Source organism: Falco cherrug, chromosome 12, assembly GCF_023634085.1.
Source record: "Falco cherrug isolate bFalChe1 chromosome 12, bFalChe1.pri, whole genome shotgun sequence".
NCBI classification, from domain to species: Eukaryota; Metazoa; Chordata; class Aves; order Falconiformes; family Falconidae; genus Falco; species Falco cherrug.
This window is the reverse complement of record NC_073708.1, coordinates 31,303,258-31,327,073: the sequence shown is the minus strand read 5'-3', so window position 1 is coordinate 31,327,073 and position 23,816 is coordinate 31,303,258. Positions and strand designations below refer to the sequence as shown.

The window sequence follows — 23,816 nt, the reverse complement described above, 5'->3', positions numbered from 1 at the left end:
ACTGCTCTAATCAATAGATGCTGCTGTACGAAAGTCTTTAACAATAACTTAATGGGCCATGATGAGCTGCTTTGGACACTTTTATTTTGTATTGTATGTATCTTATAATCTTTCTCCTGAAACTTTTAGTGGAATTTATTTCACTGGAGAATTTGGGAGAACATCTGCTGCAAATGATGGGTAAAGACATAAGCTGTTGTGGGTGGGGTGAACCTCAGGAGGTTCACAGTTTGGGTTTGGCTTCTGCTTCAGATTCTTATCTGAACTATACAGATCTCCTGTGGCTGAAAAAATTGGACTGGAAATCACAAGAGTACAAGACTTCTTGTGAGATTTCCAGCACTTTTCTTATGGTTTTGACTGAACACCAGATGTGGAAAAAATATTTAACAAAACTGGATCCAGTTTTTTTCATGTCTGGTTCTAAAAAGGGATGAAGGTTCAGGAATCTAATTTTATCCTTTCCAGTTTCACTCCTTGGTAAGATTCAGTTTAGTTTAAAAAAAATCCAAAATGCAATTTAAGCCCAAAATGTAGCTATTGCAACCAGCCCCCAAAGAATCGTTCAAGTAGATGAAACTCTAAACATTACACTGACCGTGAACAAAATTAAAACCTTATGTCTTTGGCAAGTGGAGTGCAAAGAATGAACAGGGTGAATGGTGACCATTAGGAAACATCCACTAATATTCTTACTCTTCAAAGATTATTTTTATTTGCTTTCCGTGGAAGTGTATTTACATTTTTGACCCTTTCCTGCCTGCTTCCACCAAACAACCAAGCTCTTAGGCTTTGCCTAGCACAGATATTTTTAAAAATACTTGAGCAATTGTGCTTGCCACCTGGAAATTTTAAATTTTACACCTGACTGCAAAACTTCCTATTCATCTAATAGACTTTGCAGGCTGCTCACACAAGCCTACATTACCTTTTGGGTGTAATACCAGTACCGGGATGCTGAGTCACTAACCAATGGCAAGTTCTTCTGATCCATACATTCTGTATGTTCTTTGTGGACAACTCACAGCTAGAAAGGAGGGTCACTTTTTTAGGTGGTTTACTCTAATTGTATCACCTACTCACGCTTGCTTTTAAACTGGTGGTGTTTCGTTAGAGAGGGAAAGAAAAGGGGGTTTTGAAGCCATATAGTGAAGATAGGTTAGGGGAGCTCTTAAGTCACAGGAAGATTTCATGATGTGTGTAGGCATCTTTGGGTGATGGAAAGTGGCCTGAAGTAAAGTGAACGTCATATCTCAAAGGATTTGAATCACAAATGCTGAGAGCAAAGCTGAGCAACAGAAAATCAAACAAATCAAATGAGGAAAAAAAGTTTAAAAGTGTCTGTGCTGGTGTTGACCTCACTCACTCCAATATTTTAGCACTCATGATTCCCTCTGAAATTCTTTGATTCCATTTGGAACAGCAAGTTTGTCCCTGTGGGGTACATAAATCCAGGCTGAATGGAAACTGAGCCGGCATATCTTTTAAACTCCTCATTTGGTTTGTAGTCTCACATGCAAATCAAATGCAACTGATGAAAAGGCAGAATATTGTCTCATCCAGAAGCTGTGGAGCAGTGAACCGTAGCTCCAGCACCCGAGGAGACTGCCTAGAGCTCACCATGTCTTGTCATTTGACTGAATTTTTGGCAATATTGGGATATTTTCTCGAAGATCCAGAGCCAAGCCTCCTGTGAACCTCCACTGTCGTTTAACAAATAGCAAATAAACCAATTAATAGTGGCAAGAAACAGCTCTGAAGTGTGGACACCAACGCTGGAAAAGGACAGGGAAGAAAAACCCCAGGGTGTGTTTTTAATCCTATTATTTTGGGGGGAAGGAGGAGCTCTGGTGAGCTTTCAAAGATTTTATACATGTCTCTTTGGGCCTGGGGAAGGAGCGGCTTGTGGAGCGAGACATGCCAAGACCCTGTCAGTGCCTCTGCTCCCACTGGAGATGGGGCTCCTGGCCCCGGCGGGAGCAGGACAGGTTTTGTGCCGGGGGATGCAGCTTCCTCAGGAGCCGATTTCTGTGCGTGCATGGGGAGGTGAAACCACTCTGCTTCTTCCTAGAGGTCTAGAAAATGGCCACCAGGATGGACACTCCAAGAAAAATACTGGGTTTTGAAATGCAGCTTGGGCGAGCACTAAAAAAGGCTGCAGAAAAAGGGTAAGGAGAGGAGGGAAGAGCCCTCCCACTGCTCTCCCCACACTTTGCTCACAGGGCTGTTACCTCCAGCCCATGTGGAAATAGTTACCTCCAAATAACACATCCTGCGGGACTATTTCTAGTCATTTCACAGAAGCCTTATTAAAAAAATAGAGACTTTATTAACCTGAGATTCAGGGACTTGAATTCATGATAGAGGCTGTAAACTCTCAGCCTATGGTTCAGTTTTACAAGGACGATTTGAGGGTTGGAAAAGGAAATCTTGTGGAGAGAGGCTTAAGGAGCTCAATTTGGTGAACTTAGCAAAAAAGCAGATCACGCAGTGACCTGACTCTGTGCAGTAAATGCCTTTGGAGGAAAAAATACCGCATACAAAAGGGCTTTATAGTCTAATGGAGGAAAACATAACAAGATGCAATGGCTGGAAATTTAAGACAGGCAAAATTGAGAGACTGGGAACGGAGAGGGGGCTGACTGCTGGGACAGACTGTTGAAGGGGGCAGGGGATTTGTCATCCTTTTGCATCTTGAAATCAGAACTGGAGGCCAGCCCAGATGACTTTGGTGAAACATATAGTAGTAGGCTCAATTAGCAAGTGGATGTGTGAAATTATTTTCTTAAGGATTTATATTGAGCGTTAAACTAGATGATCTGAATTGTCCCTTTCAGCCTTAAGATTGAAGGAAAGATGCCAGAAAAGGAGCTAGATACCCAAACTCTACCAATCTGCAATTGCTGGGGCCTCTGGGCCCCTTTGGAAATGCTGTGAAAGTGAAAGGAGAAGTGCTGTATTCTGGGCACTGGGCTTATGGAAGGACAGACAGAATTATGCATGCCATCACATGCTGCTAGCACAAACCCATTTGTAGCTGGTTTTCCTTCTTGGCCCCCCCAGCACACTTTTCATTTTTATATTTATTTTGTTGAAACTAAAAATATATCCTCAGAGGCATTAGTCATTCTGCCCACATATTAATAAATTGCATAATGATGCCACCAAGCATCCAAAAACCTTTCAAACCATTATATATTATTCCTTTCAATAATATTCTAAAAGGCCAGTGAGGCTTAATGGAGCCACATGGTATTGTATTTAATCCAGAAATCTGGAACTGTCTAAAATCTCATATATAAATTAAGATAATATACAATATGTTTTTTCATTTAATTTGGTTCTCCCCATTTGGGTAGGCTATAACTCCATAGGGCTATGTCTTGTGCAAAAGATTTTTGTCTACCGAATCTTAGATTTGTAATGTTGCTCTTGCTTTTAATTGCTCGGGGCTGTTCTCTGTAATAACTCAACCAGTCCTTTGCCAGCTAAAGGAAAGTTTAATGAAACCACAGTTTAACTGGGCAAACTTTAAAAGTCATGCAAGTTACAAGAGGTTTCCTGGGACTTTTCCTTATGGTCTCTCCCATACGGCTCCTTTTGTGTTGCTGCTGAGAATCTCACTGCTGTGCAATGGAGATGGTGAGCTCTGCAGAGCACTGAACACTGGTTTGCAGGTGTCTCCTTCTTGACTCTCCTTGGACTCAGCTGGGTATCTGGCATTTACACACAGGAATTTTTAGGAGATCAGGAGCTATTGAGTGAAGAAAACCAAATCCAAATGCAAATATTTCCCAGTCTGGAAAAACATAAGGGCTTTAGATTTGGATTCTGGAGCTGGGGCTTGCTTTCATATGTGTCAACTCTGAACAGGTCCACCTCTGCTGTACAACTTCTCCAGAAGTTTTTCACATACTTTGCCAAGTCATGGCAGATGTCACAGACTATAAGATACAAAGCTACCTCTTTCTCCTCCTTTCTTTTCATCCTGAGCACCCTTCATGCTTTCAGAATCTCTGGCTATCACTGCACTAGAGTGAAACAGGGCTGTGGAATGGGAATGGTGTAGGTCAGGACTAGAATTCATGATTCTTCTTTTTCAAGTCTTATAATTTGTTAACCCAAAAAAGTGACCAAAAAAAATACACACCCATTTGCTGGATTTAGAGATAAAGTGCTCCAGAAGGTGAAGGGAGAAAGTAAATGTTCTTGGGTATATTCTGCTCTGTAGTTTGACATCCTGCAGCAGAAGAAAGCCAGGTGTGGAAAGTGAGATGATTTCTTGTGGGGATAGTGGAGTAGATGCAATCGAGGTGCTGAAATCTGGGGCATACCTTTCGTTTGAAAGAATGTGTAGGAGAATTAAACACAATCTGGGAAGTAAGAGGCTTGTGCATTACAAGTGAACAGCTTTGAATCATATAAGCCCAGGTTTTGGTTGATCACGTGAATTAAACCTCCTTCAGGCTTAAATACTTCTCTTTGTTGTTTCTGGTTTGGGTTTGGTTTTGGGTTTTTTTTCAGTTGGCTTTGAATTTTCCTTGGCTTCATCAGGACTAGACATGACCTTGGACAGAAATATTCTCAAGGCTATATAACCTGGTTTTGACAAGATTTTGGTAGGAGCAGAGTGTACAGAGGCCCCTTGCTCTCCCCATGTCCACAGAACTGGTCCAGTTTTAGAAAGCTGTGTGACAGATGCTTATTATATTGACAGCTCTCCTTATTTTCTTTCCCTCCCTTCCCAGTGCCCCACTCACCAGAAATGAAATCTACAGCTTTCTCATCACTTGATGGAGTATGGGCAAAGCTGCTGGGCTTGTGTGTCCTAATGCCTCTCCAAGCTGGGCTCTGCATTGCTGCTGCTACGCAGATACCAAACTGCAATTGTAATAAACACCTCTAGGTGCTTTATTTGTTAGACTGAGAGTTTCCCTCCTAGAAATATCTGGGAAATATAACCAGACCTGTGTTGGTGTCCTTACAAACTCCAGCATGGAGGGCAGCTCGGATCACAGCAGGATGCATCACATGGGAGGCAGGAAGATTATCCATGACACCATGAAACTTCAGCAGCAGCAGCTGTGAAGAGAAAAACAGGAGCGAGTGTTGGCCCTTGAGGCCACCGCAGCCCCATCACCTCTGCCCAGGAGGCACTAAGCTGTATCACACCTCCCTCACCACCTCTGTCCTCTCCTGGGTCCTTCAGGACCCACATTTAAAGTCCAAATTTGCTCCTGGGGCACTGATCCAGCACTTGTAAAATGTTATTGTAGGGGGTAAGTGAAAATTTACTCACTTTTGAGCAGGACGGCAAGGTATTTTTCTTGCAGTCCAGTAATTCCCTTAGTTTTTATTGGTGGTGTTATAGACTAGCTTCTCCGTGGTGCTGGGACTTTGCCTATATTGCATCCTTCTTCCTATCCAGTTCCAACAATAAAACCCTCATGTTTTTTTGATCTCTGGCTTTCATGCTTGCTGACACACTCTGGAAAATTTAAGAAGGGTGCAAGGAATGGGGTAGTCACACTTGTTAATACTTATCCTGTTGCAGAAGGAGCAGGGCTGACCTCAGAGCTTGGGCTTTGGAGAATAGTTATGAGAACGATTCCACTCAGCTGAAACGAAATCTGCATGCAAAGCTTGTTTGGTGCCTGGAAAGAGCTAGAAGGAAATAAAGGTCTTATATGATATATTTCCACAGTTAATGTTTTTTCCTGTTTACAGAATCTCACCAGAATACTGGGGGTTTTGTTTTGTTCATCTGTTTTTCATAAGGATAAATATCCATGCAGTTTAAACATTTTCATTAGATTCAGACAAGAAGGAGGATGTGGGGCTATTTTTTTCTTTAATTGTTGATATCTCTCTCTCTCTCTTTTTAAAAAATGGCTATTTCTTAAAACACTCCTCAGAAATAAAGAGTCAGGTAAATCAAAGAGACGGGGAAAGTGATTCTCTTTAATTATTTTTAGAGCAATTTTGAGTAATGTAGGCTAAATTAAAAAAAATACACAAGCAAGATATTTTGGCTAGGAAGTATGTGTAATGTATGAACAGCAGGAAAAAGAAAGCCTTCCTTTCTAAATAGAAAATCTTTGAAAGTAACAGGGGGAAACTGATGGGAAGGGCTGAAGTCCATATATTCCCACCTCCTCCGCCTTGTGCTCTCTTAAAGGTGAGCTGCAAAATGCAAAAGAGAAATGTGTTAAATTCAGATGACTCGCTTGGGTGTCAGGAAGTGGCTCGAACAACCACATAAAGTTAACTAACACATTTCCAGGTTTTTTGTTCACCGCCCTACCCCCAGTCTTCCCTGCTCTTCCCATGAAATCTGTTTTTTTGCTGCTGTGGTTTCAGCCTCCAGGTGGGAGCGCAGCCACTTGTCCACCCGAGCAGCACCCCAACAGCCCCCCCCCCCCGCCCCGCTCCGGGGGCTTGCAGGGAGCCAAGACTTTCTGGGAGGATTTTACAGAAAGTAAGAAAGGAGGAGAATTTTAAAAAATGTATTCCTAATCTAAACACCCTGGCTACAGGAGAAACAAGACAAGCTGTGAGGAATTGTCTGGTGAGCTTGCTTTGCCATTCATCTTTTGTCTGGTCAATGCATCTTATTATCATTCACCTGCTCTGCTCTAGGTCTTCTTCAGCAACATGGTTCCTGGCATCCATGGTGTTGAGTACTGTGGCCACAGGAACCCAAAATGTGAGTAATGCTGTGTTTGCCAATGACTGCTTTCAGTTGTAGGCATGGAGAGAAGCAGTTGGATGTGGGGAAATGCTTTTTGAGCTGCAAGTGGCAGAATATGTTTTGCAATTCAATGTGTGAGATGAGAGTAAGTCTCGTTTAAAACACTTCGAAAGTGGATTAGGTCACCAAAAGAAAGTGTCAAAGGCAAGACACCCTGATCCATCAGAAACAATGCCACTGCCTGTTGCAGTGTTTCCCATCCCATGGACCAAGCATCCTGCAGAGCCCTCCACTGCAGCAGCCATGCCAGGGAAAAGGCACAGATATGTGGCTGTTTCTCATTAGCTTCCCCTTTTCCCTTTGGAAATGCTCCCCGTGCCTTTCCCACTGCTGCTTGGCAGTAGGTGTGCTAGGGAGATGTTTTAAATCTAAGTGGGGGTTATCTGATTTACAGCAAATAGATTTTTCATTTGAAATGGCAACACACAGCATCCTGTGCATTACCTTGCTTCAATATAATATATACATGCACACATGCCATGCATTTATACCTAGGATATAAAAATATTATATCATTGCAGTGCTGTGTATGTGTCTGCATAGAGCTAATTCGTGTACAACAGCATGCTTATCAAAGAACACTCCTTAATTGCATATTAGTATTTTTTAATTAATGATTAAGTTGTAAGACTCTGTCACAAGTCTCTCTGCTGATTTATGTTCTCTTTAGCTAGTGAGAATGACTTTTGCAGCAGTTCCTAATTTTAGTCTTCTGTCCTTTAATAATACACGAGACCTCCAAATCTGGGGGCTTGTTTAAAGAATAAACCCAACTATACATCTGAGACTCTTTAACTAAGGAAAGCCAAAATGGTGTATGAAAACAACGGCTGCTTTCCCTCTCTTAGGGCCACTTTGATTCTGTTTTCCCCTCTAAAAAATTTATCAGAATTGTTCACTCTCTATTATGGCCAGAGAAACAAGCTGTGGATTTGGAAATATCTCTGTAGCTTAGTCTCTGGAACAGAAAGTAAGTAAATTGAAATAAAAAGAGAAAGTGAATATTAATTCATGTTTCTCCTTTGGGAGAAAGATTTAATGAATTTAAAAAGGAGGTTCTGCTCCTACTTCACGTCGAATTTTATGAAGTTGCCCAACTTATCACGGCTCAGTGGAGGAGGCACAACATTTGATAAAACCATAACAAAAGAAATTCAAGAAGCAATCCCCTTGCAAGGAGGGGTGTTATTCATGCAAAGGATCACTACTCCTTCCGTTCTGTAGCTCTTTTTTTTAATTTTTTTTTTTCTTTCTGGTGTAAGCACTTGTCAGCAATGCTGAAGGAAAGAAGTTAATACAGCAGTGTGGGGACTTTGGGCCAAATGCATGAAATATCTGTCAAGACATTTGTGGAGGTGTTCAGGATGTGTCTCCCATGTTCTCTGGCAGGAGCAGCAGCGGACCTGGGCCTCACCAAGGGCTGCTCCCAGCTCCACCTTTGGAGCCACCGGTTGGTGACACTGAAATGCCTCCGCCACAGAGCACGATGACAGCGTGGCTGGCTCCAGGTAGGTTTGGCAAAGCACAGCCATGAGCCCTGGGCTGATGTGCCCAGGGGTCTGTGCACTGCCATGTTCACAGTACCTTTGGCATTATAAACTGGCTAGCCTGCATTCCTTGTTTCATAAAGTCAGAAAAAAACCAAGAACCCAATGTTTTCACCCTGCTCCTTTCTTTTTCAAAGTGTCATGGCAATTTTCCCTTCACATCCTGCTCTGGCAGCCCAGTAGAAAGATGGTGATTTTGTACTGTGCTGTCTTACCTGAACCTGTTAGGCGGTAACTGGACACTGCAGGAGGTGAGAAGGATGGGATGCAATTTAGCTATGGGAGAAGGGTTTCTACATTGAAGTGCTGATGCCAAAACATATTCCTGCACACCGCTGCAGTAGCAGAGCTTGTGCAGGGAAGGGTCAAGGCAGCTGCTTGCATTACTGCATTATCCTGCATCCCTCCTGCCTTCCCCCTGAAAATCCTGATCATCTGCCATGGCCACACTGATGTCAAGATGTTATGACCACAATTGCTGCAAGTGGCTTTATTTTTCATCGCCACTTACCTTTTCTGTTCTGTCCACCTTGCTTGTGGGTGGTGCAGGGATCTTGTTTTATGTATTACTTTCTTAATACAGTGCAGCCATGCCATGGTTTCCCTTTGGCAGGAGGGACTGCATGGCAAGACTCATGTTTACAACACATTGTGGTGCAACAAGCATCTCCAAAATGTCCATTGCTATGAGAGCCTGTCGCCTTCTCTTTGCAGCCATCCTCTCCCCTGTCACCTTCTCTTTGCAGCCATCCTCTCCCATGACATGTAATGCCCCCCCCCCGCCCCCCCCCCCCCCCAATTACCAGTTATTGGAAGTTTTGAAACTTCATAAGATGCAGTGGCTTCATTTAGACAGCAAAGCTGTGTATTGAAATATGAATTAGTAGCGTGTGTATCGGCAGGATAGACCATCTGCTATGCTCAGCACCCGGGTTTGAAGCTGGTTGGCTGGCAGGACAGCATGTGTTTACAGAAAACCCTAACAGTTGTAAAGGAGCCATTTAGGTTTATCGTGTCAATTCCTGTACAACTCCATGAGGAGAGATTCCTTTCACAAACTCGCATAAAAAAGATAGATAGACTAGTTTTGACCTCTCTCAAAACATTTGACGGTTGAGCTTGTTGCAAGGATAAAATATCTAGAAGAGCAAAAAAAAAAATATCTTGTCATTTCCCCCTCTTAAGCATTAGACTCCTTGAATGCAACATCCATTCATAGCTTAGTTCTTGCATTATAATTTAACTGCCTTTTATTTTCCTTCTGAGATACAAACACAGGAGCTGTACATGATTTTCATACCATATTATGTGAGCCATTGTGAAAAAGCTGTCCGGAGTAATGGCTCCATTTCAACATGATGCATATGCCAAGATACAGAGATCATTTATTTTTCTTAAAAGTGAAATGAGGATGAGATTAAAAACGTTATGTTTTGCCTATATGAGCAATATTCCTCTAATCAACTGTTCCAAATATATTGCCTCTTTGTAGCTTCTCTGTAATACAAATCGTCCAAGGTAAGGCACGTTGTAGCACACCAAAGGGATTTATGTTGCCACATAAGCATCCCTCTTACCGGGGCTATCACTTGCAAAGCACTGATATACCAAGGACAGGGCAGAATAAAACCAGATTGGCCCTGGGGATAATTCTGGAATGAGTGCTCAGTTACTTTCTCATACATGGAGGAATTGCTAAAAAAACCAAACAATTACACTCGTTACTGAATGTGCTGAAACCCTTGCTACTGTTTAACAGGCATCTATATTGTACGTATAGTTCATGTGCATATGGAGGCAGAGTAAAAAAGGACCATTCTTCTATGTAAAGCTGAGGCTGAGACCAAGACCTCTGGTCATGGTCTCCCATGCGTGACTGTGTTGGACCGAGAAGACAAACTAAGAAACAGCCAGATTTGAAGCATCTCTGAGATAATTCATTCCAATGTGCAAAAGAGAAAAAAAAAAAAAAAAAGTATCTTAATATATCGGTCTTAAGACTTCAATCATTTTTTTTTTAAAAAGTGCTTGTTCCTTTTGATGGAAAAACCTATGAAGCAAAATGAAAGCTGACAAGATGAGAGTTGCCAAGCTGGGGGAGAAAGCTGGCTCTTGCAAACATACCCTGGCCAGCCACCTGTGTTATTAAGGCCCCAGGTATGGATGCTTTAGGACTAGTAACACACAGGGGAGCATAAGCTGCATAAAAAGTGAGTGTAATTGATATTCTAAAGAGGAATATAGTATGCTGGTAATTCACAAAGAGCCCTATGGCTTATATGAGGTAGTCAAGCTTGGGTAAGGACAGGAGACTGGTGGGATGAAGAGAATGTTACCCTTATATAGCTCAGGTGTTGTGCTTATTAAAATCCTCTATCTAGGTCATGCCTTGAGTGCTTAGATAAGAAATACAGATAAGGAATTGTTTTTACTATCATAGAGGTTTAGATAACTTTCTCTTGCAAACTTGTGTATATATAGGTCCATATAGATGTGCGTGCCTATGCATATGTGTGTACATGTATACATAAGGTCAAATTTCCTTTATCCTGACCAACAGCTTTGTGCTGGTGAGAGTCAGGGATTTGGTGCTCAATAGTGGAGGAGCAGAACAGGGTGAATCAGGACTGTCAGCCTCCATCTCCAGGAAGGCAGCAGATTAATACAAAACCATGAGCACAGGTTGTCTGCTGGGGATTGCATTTCATATTTAGGTCATCGGGGAGTGGAGGGTGTCTCCAGACGAATTGCAGAGGGTCACTGCAGGGGAGTTAAGTACCCAGGACCCGGTTTGGGGAGCACTGCATCACCTGCCACATCCCTCGGTGACTACAGGATGCTGCAGGCAGTCCTGGCCCATTCTAAAAGCAGCTTGTTAATGCAGCTGGGTGAGCAGAGCCCTGGAAAGCTACCTTGCAGAGAGTTTGGCAACCCAGCTGTTGGGTCCACCTCTCTGCCTTTGGGTGACCACCTCGACTGTTTGCATTAAGACACTTTCTTGGGCAGACCGCAGCAACCTTGTTTCAGAAGAAATGGCCTGGCCCGGGAAGTCTGCTGGAAAAAAGCCACTTGGGGGAGTTAAGTAGCTGATTCAGCTTGCACAAGATGCCATGGACAAGTCATCTTTAATGGAGCCTAAGGCTGGATCTTATTTTACATTTGCAAATATCACAGTCCAAAATTTCATTTTCATATGTAATGCATGTGCCTTTAGTTTCTTGTTCTGACTTTGTTCTTGATTCAGCTTGTAACTCAAGGTAACACATGGCTGCCTCACCCATGGACTAGAAACACAGTGACTTTGAGTGTTTCTATGTGCCATTGCTCTTTTTATTATTGTTAATGTTGTTGTTGTTATTGTTATTATTATTATCCACACTTCTTTTGGGAGTATTGTTCTAGTCTGCTTATTTCTGTTAGGTGGTGGGATATGGTTTAAAGAAAAGAATGACAACGCCTATGACAGCAGCATTTTTCAGACTTTTTCTGAGCATCCCTCATGAACGGCTGCGGATGGGTTTGGTGCGCTTCCCTGCAAGGAGCTGAGTGGTGCAGCTACACCATATCATCTCGCTGCCTATTTCAGGCTGTGTGCTGTACCCTTCTGGGTCAAAGCGAAAATTGGAGAGGATCGCAAGCCAAAGTGTGGAAGATGACTCACTGGATTATTTTCTACTTTTCAAATATAACCCTTGCATTCTTGCCAATATATCGATACAGTCAGGCTCTCCCTCCTGCAGCAAGCCTCATGTATTTGTATTTACATATACTATGTAATGCCTTAGTCAATATTTGCCCATTTTTTTATATTTTGTTTTTCTCCCAAACAGGCACTGAAAGACTGAAACTGCAACCCACCTAATACAATTTATGTAAATGCAATGTACCAAGGGTTCAACTAGCAATGTCTTTGGTAGCCATGGTCCTTCTTTCAGGACTTACTGAAACTAGTCAGAACGGCTCTGGAGTACCGGGCAACCCACGACCTGTTTGACTTTCAGGAAGGAGAAAGCAGCTCAGATGAGGTATGTTCTTACACAGAGACAGGGTGAACGGGTGACAAAAGCAATGCAATCAGAGCTGGGAAGGAAGGTATCTTTGCTCCTCTCCTTTCTATAATGATGATGCTCTGCAAACCCCAGCCCAGCTTGATCTGCATCTCCCACTCCCTGTTTTGGGAGGGAAAAAGGGGATGGGCTCAGGTCTGAGAGGACTGAGTTGAGGCTGTTGTTATTGGGGAAAACACAAATACAGGGCTCACAGTAAGGAAACAAGGTTGATGGTACCTCAGTGGGAAACCTCACCAGCAAAGCACTTAATCTCAGGGATCATTTTATTTTCAGAATGTGGGACATAAATACACAGTTAATTGTGACCGGAACCCACAGCAATAACCTGTTTATGGGAAAACTCTAGTCCTAATCTAGGAGAACTGTAATCTTACCCTGCCATCTAAAATTTGTTGCTTTATTAAGATTACATTCTCAGCCAAAAAAAAAAAAGTGAGTTAGTTTGATATGTTTATTGCCCTTTGTCAGGATGGCAATATTTTTTTCTGCTTTGAAAATAGATGTTCCTGCTTATATGGCTGTATATTTATCCTTTCTTTTAGTTTTTTCATTACTGTTCCCTTTAATCATTTAATGAGGAGTGTTCAGGTTCCTGATGATTTAAAATTATGAGTCGCAGAGACACTGGCAATATCTTTGCTAGAGTAACGTTGATCCTCTAACTTTAAGACTTTCAATTCAAACCACATGTTTTTGCCACTAACTCCAAAAACAACCCCTGGAGTTGTGTGACTGTCACTAGAATATAAACCATAGCTATTCTGCAAACAAAAGCCACAGTATTTAAATTGTGATTATGGTCAGAAAAGTGACTATTTTAATCATTGCTCTGGTTTACTCTGGAGATCTGCTCCCTTTGCACATTCCAAATATCTCTGCAGATTTTTATAGACTGAAAGGAGATTTTACTGCTTTCCACTCCTCTCAGTCCTACGGAGGCCAGCCAATGCAGGGCAAGTGAGCCAGATTTGTTCCAGGCTCACACATCAGCGGGAGTGTGAGCTGAATTCCCCGGCAGGACCTGTCGAACAGACGATGTGCCCGCCAGGACAAGCAGCCACGCTTTCATGCCCCCCAAGAGCTCACAGGGTACAAGGCAGTTAGAGGGGGGGCAGAATAAAAGACCAAAACTGCAGTGTTTTCCGATAAATTTGATTGTTTTCAAAAAGAAAAAAGAAATCTCAAAAGGCCCTGTGGTCTGGAAAGGCTTTTTTGAGTGCAGCTCCTGGATGCCACCCTGCTTCAGGGGTAGGAGCTCCACACAAAGGAAAAAAAAATTTTTAAAAAAAAACGGCACTAGGTACAGAACATGATGCAAAAATCTCAAAGGGATTTTCTTTTCCTGCTGGCTTTGAGGAGATAATTCAGTCCCTTTAACATCTCCCTTTTGTGAACACTTTCTTACAGCCTTCTGGGTGCTGAGCTTCACCCTCTTTGGACTCCTACAAACCCAGTCACTGCCTTCCCCCTGACTCTCAAGGCCCTTTTTTGTGCGTTTGCTACATCAAGAATCAAATCCTATTTAGAGGGTGGCTGCTTTAACTCTCTATCTGCATTTATGTAATGTATATATTTTGTTTCTGTGAAAATCTCCTATTACAGTATTGGGAATGTTCTTCTGATATATGTGTATTCAAAATATATGTTGGTAGGAGAAGACCTAATTCATTTTAGATGGTTTTATTAGGCGTCTCTTAACAAATCCCAGAGTATGTAAATGAAATATAACTATACGTACATATTCATCAGTCTGTTCTTGGAATTAAATATGAGCGCTGTGACATTTGGTTTTAAGGAATGACTAATTAACATGTGTGCAGGATGTTCTCATCTTCCTGCTTTGGAGTCCCGGAGTCAGGGAAAAGCAGACAAAACATATTTCCACTCTTTCTATCGTAGTTTGCAAAGCAGAAAGCTGTTCATGACAGCCAAGAACTTCTCAGGCTTTTTTGTACCTGTTGGGTGCTGACATGGGGCCCCTTCTTGAGCATTTAATGTTGTTAAATGTCATCTCGTCTGTGCTGGGGCCAGAATCACATTTAAAAAAAAGTGTTGAATCTGACCTGGCTTTTAATAATTGCACCAACAAGTCGCAGATCACAGTAAAGAGCAGGACAACTTCTGGAGTACAGCCACTGTTGCTGGTGATTTACCTCCACCACAGGATGCTGTAAAACTGGGCTGAGCCCTAAGATGTTCCCCATTCCCACCATCCCAGAGGTGCTCTCTAGGAAAACCTGGGCTGGATCCTGCAGGGGTGTTTGGGGTTTGGCTGCCTCGATGCCATGCTTGGGAACACCAGGCTTAACTGCGCTGCTGGTGAAAGTGCAGAGAAAAATCTACTTTTGTTTTCAGTGGGGCTGGCTCAAGTCGCTTTTGTGCGAGAGCGTGTGTGCAGGGCACACACTTTTTGCAGCAGAAAAAAATAACTAAAAAACCCCCAACAACTCACCATAATTTCTTTCTGAGGTGCTGTGGGAGGGCGGGCACACCATGCTGCCCCGTCTGAGCGCTCCGGAGAAGTTGACCAGAACAAATCTCAGCAGGAACACACAAACCTCTATTATACCTTTTAAAAAGCTCCCCATTGAATGCAACCGGGCAGATGGGAAGGGCCCTTTTATTTCCTTTTTCTTTCTCCGCCTGAGTTCATTCTCTCCCTTTGGGGAAGCCAGGTTCAAAGACATGCCAAATGCATCAAAACCTTCCCAATAAAGTCCCTTTCACCTCCTGGTGGAGCGGGAGCGTGCTGGGAGCGCTGGGTCCGCCAGTGACTTTCAGGACTGTGTGTGGCAAATTGTGTGCACAGCTCCCAAAACAATGCCCTGAATCGGACATCTAATTCCCTGGAAATTAAATCCCTCAGCTGGTCAAGGAAAACAGGAGCCAAAGGGATTAAACAGTGCAGCAGGGAGAATCTTTGGGGCTTGATGGGGCGGGGTTTGGTTCTTGTGGGTTTATTCGTTTTGGGGGGTTTTTTGGCAGAGGGGTAACAAAGTAGTGCTTTAGTGTTTCTTCCATCCCCATTTTAATTTGAACCATGCATCCCTCCCTTCTCCTCGTAATCCCTGATCCTCACTGCCACGGGAGAAAAATACTTGTCTCAGGTCTGTGCTGATGACCCAACAGGTGAGCTCCTTCCTGGCAAGCACTGCCCTGTTTCTGGCTGCAGAATTCATTTCTGTGGCCATGGAGTGAACGAAGGGGGATGCTGCAGACACAAACCCCCTCCCCATGGCTGCAGGCATCCCGCATCACGTCAGGTCCCCGCTAGTGCCTGCAGCTCCCAGCAGCTCCCTGGCAATTTGCCTTTGCTCAGTCCTGGGCTGTTTATCCCGGTACAAACTTGGCCAGGACTGGAGCCGTTTGGGTGTCAGGGAGGCCAGAAATGAGGCTGAGGCATTCCCATTGATTTTTTGCTGCCAGTTTATTAAATATGAGAAGGTCCAGCCATGGATGCTCTGGTACAGCGCAGCGAGTGGCTGGATGCTGGATAAAAGCGCAGTCTCTGCTCCTTAGGAAGCGATCTTTCCCCACAGGGCTACTTTTTAACTGCTACAAGTCAAAACTTAACGGGCCTAGCAGTGGCAATTTTTTTTTTCCCTTAAAAAAATCAGTTTCCTATGTATTTTTACTGACAAAAGCCTGAAGCTTCCTTTATATGCTTTATTTTCTTTCTCCTCTGAAACGATCGTTAGACAAAAGCAGTTTTGCTGCTGGTTAATCAAGAGAGTGATGTGGCCCTGCATTTTAATCCTAAACCAATTAGCAGGATTTGACATCATGCCATTAGACTGCTTGAAACAAAAATCAAGGACAGCGTAATGCAGCTAGAAAAGAACAATAACCATCAGCACTGCCCTGTCAAAGGGGAAGGAAGAAATTTGGCTGCGTGTGTAATTTCCAAGCAATCCCCCTTCCCTCAAACCTGAGCATTCAAATGAGGGAGCTAAATAATAATGAGAGGGGAAAATGTGCAAGCTGTAATCACATGACCTTAAACTGCACCAGTTTTAAAAGCAGAAATCACTGTTCTTGCTCCTGAGCCGATGCAAATTGGTTGCAGTTTTAAATCCTGAGTTCTGTTTTATGATTTCTTGAGCGGGTGTTTTGTGCTTTGCTTTGCAGGCAGGTTGAACGCACACCGGGAACGGCAGCATCTCTGATGCAGCTGTAGAGTGAGGGACCCTGGTGTGAACATGCCAGCATCCCTAAGAAACAACTTCCCGGTCACGTAAGTATCTGCTTTGCCCAAACCACCCTAAAATAATTAATGAACAAAGCACCTTTTAGCAACTGTACTTTTTGCTGGCAGAAATGCACCTTACAGCTGATCCCACAGCGGTAGTGCAGCCTTAGCCGGTGGCAGGGACTGGAGCTGGGCTGGCAGGCATTAGCCTGGCCACGGCTACTGCCGGCAGGCAGAAATAAGCCTGGCGAAGATGTGGTGAGAACAAAAATGCAGGCAGGCCCTGGGGTGCAGTATTTGAGGGATGAATGCCTAAAGCACATCGGGGACTCCGCGCCTTGCTGCGCTCTCGAGGCTGGCAGTGGAGAGCTGGAGCCAGGAGTGAAACCCAGCGTCTCATAAAAGCAGCATATGGATGGAGCACAAATGGATGGGGTTTTATGTCCTGTGCAATATTTTCATTGATATTTATTTTGATTTAATTTGGCTAATGTGCAGGAAAAATGAAAATGCGCTATGCTACTCAACATCTGATGAGGAGACGAATGCTTTTTAAAATTAGTATTCCCACATAGGCAGTGATCTTTAAGGTCTGCCCAGCAACTGTGCTGGAAAATCATGAGTCACTCCATGTAAATCATGAGATGACCCTCAGAGCAGCAGACTTTTTTAAAAAATGTTGAATTGTTTCAGTTAGCATTACAGTTTCTAGTCTTTCTGCTTCAGCCTTTTGTCCGTAACTTAATTTTCCTTTTAATAAAAGTGGAGTTTCCAACAGCCTCAAACCATTTCAAAGAAAGGGAGGTTTTAAAAAAATTAATGAAATACCATGAGATTCATGATAAAATGGTGAACAATGGCAATGGTCGTTATCCCTGCTTTGAGAGAAGAGAGGTTGAAGCAGAGCCAGCGAGGACAGGAGCAATGGTCACTAACTGTAGCGTGAGGTTGGAGACCAGGGTGCAAATCTCTGCGAAAGACTTCCAGGGTGAACCTGGGCAAGTGACATAACCCTTCCTCTCTCGTAGCTGCCATCTGCAATACAGGATAAAAAGAGTCCATTTCCTCCACGGGGACCTGTAGAAATAAATGCCTTAAAACTGGTGAGGGGTAGCAGCGATGGCAGGGCCACGTGCAGTCTGGGAAGGAACAAAAAATAATTCTGCAAAGGTGGTAGCAACAGATAAATCCTTGCCTTCCCACCAAAGCAGCACTCCAAAGCTTTGTGACTCTCAGTTTTGGGGGGATAAATTTGTGAGAAGAGGTTAGGGTGGGTAACGTGAGCAGGGGCTGAGGGACACCCAGAGCATCCCCCCCAAACCCCGCGCTTCACCCCGCTGAGGCATCCCCCCAGGGCTGCCTCCTACTGCAAAACTGGGATTGTAATGTCCCAGTTCCCTCGCCTGTTAATAAAGGAACAAAAAGCGCATTTGCCTCCTCAAGGGTGTTGTGAGACAAAGTTGGTAAGTGTTGAAAAGAAACCCAAACCGGAGGAGAAAGCTGGCTTTGTTGCCTTCGGACACAGACCACCGCAGACCTTGCTCAAATTTTGCTGTAACATCTCTTGAATGAAAACGTGTTCTCCCAAAAAACCCATCAAACACGTCCTGACTTGAAACGGCTGCCAGGGTAGTGAAAGGAGCCGCAGATTATAGATCCTCGGGGCTCTTGTGGCAGCAAAATGTTTGTCCCGTGGATTTGGGCTGAATCCAATGTATCCAAAAAGTGCTCAGAGTGACTGTTTAACCCATCCTGTAGGGAAAAAGAAAAAAAAAAAAAAAAAGAAAAAAAGAAAAGAAAAGAGCTAAACAAACCAAAAAGGCAAAACAAGAAACAACAGCAAGAAAACCCCTTTATATTAAAATAGTAATAAAATTGAGACACTAGCCAGGGAAAAGGAAATTCAGAACGTCAAAGGGTAAACCTCAGCCTGATTCTTAAACTGAACTGGAAAATAAAGGAAAAAAAAGAAAATTAAATTCAATTGGTCAGACTTTGTAAACTGGGCTTGGGGCTTAATAAAGTAAAGTGCTCTCCGAGGACAACAGCAACACTGAACTTCTGAATCTTCAGAGCTGGAGAGGGCATCTTAAGGTACCATGCAAAAAGATAAGATATTATCTAAAAGATTACTGATCCCGTGTTTCTTCTACCCTGTATCTCGCTGAGATCTACAAAAGTGAAAGCCACGTGCACATTTTTTAAACTTTTGTTGATATCACAATGTGCATACTGTGATGACAGCCTCTGGAGGAAAATAATGATGATTTTTTTTTTAAATAGGAATATGTTTGAAAAAAAACTGTTCTAATCTAGAGAAAAATCTAAGAACAGTAAAAAAAAATTCTCTAATCCAAGACTAGAACAAAATTATCACAAAAGGAAACAGAGGAAGGGGTGTACCCACAATCTACTATAACTGCAGAATTAATTACTGAAAATGATGAAAGAAATGGAAGCTTTAAGAGAATGGTGGTTTTCTGCTGTATTCTGGGCAAGCAAATATATCAGTCATCTGAGATGGTAACAGGATTCAGAGAAAACACTGCAACTGCTTGGTGGATTCCAGGTGCATATTATATTTGTAAATACAGAGTTTTTATCCTTAGTAAAAAAGAAAGACTTGCCTCTCTGAGATCTTTGGGTTTGCTTGTTTAATTCCTAGCCTCAGAAAACAAAACCTTTTTTTTTTTGAATTATTTGTCCATTTTTGGTTTTCAGCTGCAAAGTCAGTCTCCTTAGGCTTGCATTAATTTGATGTGTATCCATCTTAATTCAAGCTGATCCATTTTAATCTTGGCAGCATATCGATAGCAAACGGGGACAAAACGCCATTCGGTGAACTCCACTGTACCAGCAACACCAGAGACAAAACAGAAAACCTGGGGATGTTTCCTGGAATCGATTCCTGGGCTGCAGCTCAGTCTTCGTATGTATATGATTTTATTTTATTTTTTTATAGCCGAGCAGTTATCACCATAATTGTATTTGTAATTTCAAGGGTGCATTATCATACTAATGGATGATGAGCACTCAACAGTCACGAGAAACATTAATTAAAAAAGAAGTCCTCCTGTCCTAGCAGGGAGATTGTTCCCTAATCCCCATTATGGAAATCGGTTAAGCCAAGAGAATATTTCCTTTATAGTTTCAGCTCTTCAGAAAGCCTTTGATGTCCTAAGCCAAAGCAACTACCCATCAGGAACTGAGAGACGTACTTTGTTCCCCCATGCCAACTCTTTACTTATGTCTGTCATTTAATTTCCCCCATAATATGGGGGAAGGGAAAGTCTTAGCCAACATCTTCATTTTTGTTCATTAGTGAAATCATGGTAATAATACCACTTTGCACTTAGCTCTCTCCTAGGCACTTTGGTGGTATCTGTCACTGTGGTGTGTATAGAGAGAAAACCCTCCATCCAAAAATCACCAGTCAGTAAAGTTTCTGAATATAAAAAAGGTTGAAGCACTACAGGACTGTATTATTATCACTTAAAACTCTGAGAGGCATTAAAATTATGAGTGTGGGAAAGGTGTAAAATGTAGCTGGCTGCCTTGGTATCACTGGGGCTGTCAGTGAGCTCTGCTCTCCATCTCTGCCCCAGGCTTAGCAGTCACTCTTCTCACTCGGTCTTGCTGTTTCTTCCTCAAATAAGAGGTCATTTTTTTGCTGTGCCAGAAGGTGCTCTGTGCATCCATTATTATGCTGTCCTTCACAGCTTTAATCTGCCTAGGTAAGCTGCATCCCTAAATAGTTTGAAAGGCGATAAAATAGGTACACAAAAAAATTACCGCAGCTTCTATGTTCTAGAAGGGGTGGGGTGAGGGGGAGGGGGGATGTCCTGAAGAGCTCTCTTTATTAATATGAGATGGCAAATATTTTTTCCTGTTTATTAAATCATGTGAAAGGTTAATTATGGTTAGCGACTGTGGGTAGAAAACAATTCTTGGAAGATGCTTTTGTAACAACAGGTTGGCAGTATGCAGAAGCCATCTGCTTCCTGCAAATGTTAAGGTACAATCTCAAACTTGTGAGGTTAAAAATTACAGATTGCAGAGTAGTTTGGTAGAAGGAAAATCCATGTTGTGTTGATGTAAAGTTGCTCAGTCTCCTTGACACACAGCCTGGAAGGAATGCCAAGTTCCCTAAAGGACGGTATTTGGCTGGAGAGGACCCTCGCTTGGGGTATTCTGTACTCGCACTGGCTGTCTACAAAGCTAATTAAGCTGTTTTTGTGCAGTGATTCATCTTTTTTAATACAGAAATTAGTTTCAAATCCTGACCCACGAAGAAGAGTGGATTGTGGATATAATATTCTGCTTTCAAGCAGGGAATTCAGCTTCTTCCATGGAAGAGGATAAAACGCTGTCATCGTTATCAAGGTGATGCGCTCATGAAACTTGTTGCTTCAATCCACCTAGTTGTGACTGCAAAGTCTTCATGGTAAGGACTGTCTGTTTGAAAAGGAAGAGCTGTCACCCTCATTTTACAGAGTAAGCTCGGCAAAAAGATATTAAATTATTTGTCCAAGAGCATGCAGGGAGGTTGTGGCTAATGGAATTAAACCCAGATTTTTCAGATCATAGTGAAGTGCCTTAACCACAAAATGATTCTTCCTCTCTGTGGGTCAGCTACTGTAACTTCAGTATTTGGGCTGGGTTTTCAAACGTTTGTCTTCTTCCAAGGATCGAGTTTAATTCTGCTGAATTTTCCACTTCCATGAAAAACATCGCCCAGTTTATCTTTCCTCTCTACAAATAACTTTTCCCAAATTTACTTTCTCCCCACCAAGGAAACGCAGGCTGAGACACCAGTAAGAGGAAGGATGGGGAACTGCCATCACCAGGTCTGTCCCTGTTGCTTTTCAGCCAAATAGGCAGAAACTTTTTTATTTTGTTTCCCCCCCAGACACTGATCTGGGGCAATGTCATGCAACCTTCAGCCCCTTTCCTGCTCTCATAATTTACTTACAAGACCTCCCCATGCTTGCCCCCAGGAGCTGGCTGCTGAAAGTCTGCCGTGTAAAAAGGCTCATTTCCAAATGTTGCCGGTAACGGAGACACTGAGTTGTTTACTGTGCAATAAAATGATTCAGGGCCTCATTTCTAGTGCCTCTACCCTGAGCAATTTTGTCAAGGCTACGCATGTGTACAGGGCTCTCTCCTCCAGCACTGCCTTATTTTTTGACAGATGCTTTCCAGCTAGATGGCTTCTTCTTTAAAGCATTCTGTAAAGTGGTTTTATCTTCCCCCTTTGCGCTGGAGCTAGTGATCCACTCCATTATCGACACCTCCTGCCAAGAACGGTGACCTGCTGTTAAAAGCCCTGCGGGTGGAGGAGGAAGGGGCTGACCCCTTGGGCAATGCTGCAGAACACCTTGCCATTATCTCCCGGTCATTTATCACAGCCTTGCTGCCCGGTGCTCACAGCATGACTGCCCTCACCAGAATCGTTAGCGGCAGGACCTGCACTAATCTGCATTGTCCCCTTCTGCTGCCATCAGTGCTGCGGTCTCATTGCATGCACGGTCCTGAGCACGGCTTCTGATGGGCTGCAATTGATGGGTTCTTCTATTTCTGGGCTGAAAACACTGATGGGGAAGAAGGAGCCAGCTTTATTCATCTGCCTGTCATGTTGTCAGCAGGCCTGGACCTTTCTTTCTCTTCTTCCTACTCTCATCTCTTCAAGGAAATTGAAGATCTTTACGGGTAATATCAGTAACGCTTTTATCAGGCTTCCTGGAGCGCCCTGTGAGAGTTGGCTGCATGTGAGGGACTGAGGCACATAGAAATTAGGGATGAGATTTTTCAATCCCACCAAAGGGATTTGGATGCCCAGCATCCATTAAAATGAGTAACAGTTCCTGTCCCGCCCTAAATGGCCGGAGCCCAAATTGCTCCACGAGATGGAAACCATCTTGGTTAATGCATGGACACTTAAGCCCTCAGCGTCTGACTTCACTTATATTTTATTTCCAGCAAACTTAGTTGATCATGTCCAATGAAACACTTGCACCCCCACCACCACCACCCATTACCCGCTCCCTGACAGCTCATCGGGCCATCGCTTGCCAGCTCCGCTATCAGGGGAAGGTGATGAAGGTAGCTAATTTGTTTGCAAGTTGGTGAATGATGTAAAAGGTTCCTCGTCCATCATAATAAAGGCTCTCGAAAAAAACGAGACAAATGGTCCTTCCTCTCATTTCGCCTGCACTATACGGGGACATTTGAAACTGAGGGAAAGTTCAGTGTAGCCATATGTATGGAGGCATGCACACAAATCACAGCTGCTGTTAATTGGATCCAGAAATCTAATTGGTCCCTCATGGTTGGCCAGCATTACATATAGGGTCATAGCAGCGGTGATGTGGGATCCGCAGGGACTTGGTCCACTCAACTTGGCAGCCTGGTAACAGGGGGCCGTGCTGGCACCATGGCCCGGGCCAAGCTGGGGTGCTACTCTCCGTAGCCAGGAGCGCAGAGCTGCCCCAAGCAGCTCAGGCTGCTCTTGCTTTCCCTGACCTGCCAAGGGGGCTAAGCCGCTTGGAGCATCAGCATGGGTCGCTCACTAAGCAGAGCAGGCATCCAGGGCCCTGCCCAACTTGAGGGGGGATGAGGACATAAAATAATATAAAATAACATAAAATAATGTAAAATAACTCCAGGTGGTTGAACTGATTAATGCCTCACCCAGAAAGCATCCCTACACCCAAGCGTTGAGAAACACCTCTTAAATTGCCAGAAATAGGATGTTTCCTGCATCCCCTTCCTGCCCAGTGTGCATTGCAACCTGCTTCTCTGTGCTAAGGACTGTTGGTCTTTTTTAACCCTTTTTAGGACCATTATCATACCATCCACCTCCACACGTGAGCCGAACCAGTCGCTTGGGACTTGGACGTTCCCAAGGTACGTAGAGCCAAGGGGCCTGGGAAAGTGGGGAGGAAAGCCCCAGGTTTTGGTCTCGGGTCCATTTTAGTCCTGGAGAAGGCTCTGAGTCTTCTTATATTATGCAAATCTCCTCAGCCAATCCTGATTTTAATAAAGTTGATTAATCATTGTGCTGTGGACAAGGACAGTTATTCCCTGACTTATGCTACGGCGTTTATTGAAGCTGTATCCTTAAATGAATTACTGCAGGGATCATTAAATTTTGACTTAAATTGGACATAGTAAGCTCATTTAAAAAAATAAAAAGCTTAGCAAGTTATATATAAACTAGAGGAAAAATTAATCTTCTCAAACTGTCTCCCATCTTCTTT

The 23,816-nt window shown here is 43.3% G+C and overlaps 1 long non-coding RNA gene across 1 annotated transcript; it reads left to right on the top strand.

The window, feature by feature from the left end:
- Positions 1-16,513: 16,513 nt before the first annotated feature.
- LOC114016180 (uncharacterized) lies at positions 16,514-21,819 on the top strand. The gene is made up of 3 exons (XR_008734815.1): positions 16,514-16,602; positions 19,361-19,486; positions 20,889-21,819. It is a non-coding gene; the product is annotated as an uncharacterized LOC114016180 (long non-coding RNA).
- Positions 21,820-23,816: the final 1,997 nt, after the last annotated feature.